This window comes from Nyctereutes procyonoides, unplaced genomic scaffold, assembly GCF_905146905.1.
Source record: "Nyctereutes procyonoides isolate TBG_1078 unplaced genomic scaffold, NYPRO_anot_genome, whole genome shotgun sequence".
In the NCBI taxonomy this organism is placed as follows: domain Eukaryota; kingdom Metazoa; phylum Chordata; class Mammalia; order Carnivora; family Canidae; genus Nyctereutes; species Nyctereutes procyonoides.
The window spans coordinates 54,104,159-54,105,924 of NW_026575051.1; the positions used below are offsets into that span (position 1 = coordinate 54,104,159).

The following is a 1,766-nucleotide window of genomic DNA, read 5'->3' on the forward strand; positions in this document are numbered from 1 at the left end:
GCTCTACTTGCCTCAAGACATCAGTACTTCAACAGCTTACCTTCTACATGTAGGAAGACAAATGGGAAATTCCACAGGGACCGGAGAAGAATAGAATCCCCCAGAGAATGTCAGGAACATCATGCTTATGCCTGATAAGTGGCTATTGAGTGAATTAAAGAACTTAACTCATTGAAATGGTTTAGGTAACAGTGAAGGTAGACGCCATTTGCAATCATAATTCATATTTATGTGCATTTCTCAATTTTGATGTCTAAATTATAACTGGCAGTAATAATGGGAAAGTAGCATCAGATGCAGGGAATAGATCTAGGAAATGGTTTTAAGTTTAACCTATAAATCTATAATACTTATTCCATAAAAACTGTACTTAAGCTTATTGAAGAAAGTCCAGTGTAGAGACCTGGGTGGCTCAGCAGCTGAGCATCTGCCTTCTGTTCCCGTCGTGATCCTGGGGTCCTGGAATCAAGTCCCGCATCTGGCTCGCTCCAGGGAGCCTGCTTCTCCCTCTGCCTGTGTCTCTGCCTCTCTCTTTCTCTCTCTCGATTAAATAATAAATAAAACCTTTTAAAAAAGAAAAAAAATTCCAGTGTGGTTGGTGTTTATAAGCAGACAAAACAGAAAATGCCATTTTTGTTGTTGCTATTTTGGGTTTTGTTTTTTTGTTTTTTGCGTTTTTTGCATTTTTTGGAGAAGGACCCAATGCAATGGCTAGACTTTACTGAAAAGAAGGAACTTGACACACAGCACATTTTGAGTAAGTTAATGCAAAAACTGAAGTGGGCCAACTGTGTGGCACCAGCTTGTAATGGATTCCACAGCTAGAGCATGGCTGGGTCTCCCTTTGTACAGCCACAATCAGATGATGCCACTATTATCCTTTCCACAGATGGAGCCTACTAGTCACTTGTTGGTGACAGATGTGACTAAATTAGGGTTTTCCTCAGTGCCCGAAACTGTGTTTGGAGCTAGAATATTGATTGTATGTATCCAGTTTCTTCCATAGAACTATCATGACCTCCCTCTCCAACCCAGTAACCTGCTTATCATCGTTAGGAACACCACCTCCACAGGCCATGGAGCCCACCATGAGGTGGTTGGCCAGCATTCCAACTGAGGGCTTGCTTGGCCAGCACTCCAACTCCACAAAGTAACCTTGAAGCCATACACCCACTATAAACAGTAGCATTTCCAGAAAAGGGCTCTAGAAAACGAAATGTCTTTACAAGGTTTTAATCTCTCACTCCAATCTTCCTAGTCCCAGTTGTAAATGCTTAATCAATTTCTTTTAAGCATTTCTATATTTATTTCTTTTCCTGTTTTCTAATAGCTAAGGTTGTACTTCTTGATTTATCAATTTCAAAACTGTCAAAGTACTCCCTCATAATAGTTCAAAGTTGGAGATTTACTTAAGTCTAAGACACTTCCCTCCACTTTACAATCATTCCATGGTTATATCAGTGATGTAACATTTTAACAATGGATTCACTGAGGTGGAGACAGACCCTGATTTGTAGCATTCACTCACTTCTGTGGCTAATTTCAATCTACTGAAGAACGGAGTTGAAAAATTCCTGAAAATTTAATAATTGGCTCTAGCAATTCAGACAGGATAGGTCTAGCACATTACTAAATAATATCCATTTACACTAATAATTATCTTTTTAACATTAAATAATATGTTTCTATTTATTGATGAACGCTCTGCACTTTGTATCTTGACTCAGCTCTTTCACCTTCCCTTCTTCCTTGAATCTTGTTCAATG

General features: G+C 39.0%; 1 pseudogene; it reads right to left on the reverse strand.

The window, feature by feature from the left end:
• Nucleotides 1-718: 718 nt before the first annotated feature.
• Nucleotides 719-1,166, reverse strand: LOC129512412 (cytochrome c oxidase subunit 5B, mitochondrial-like; annotated as a pseudogene).
• Between the last annotated feature and the right edge of the window lie 600 nt (nt 1,167-1,766).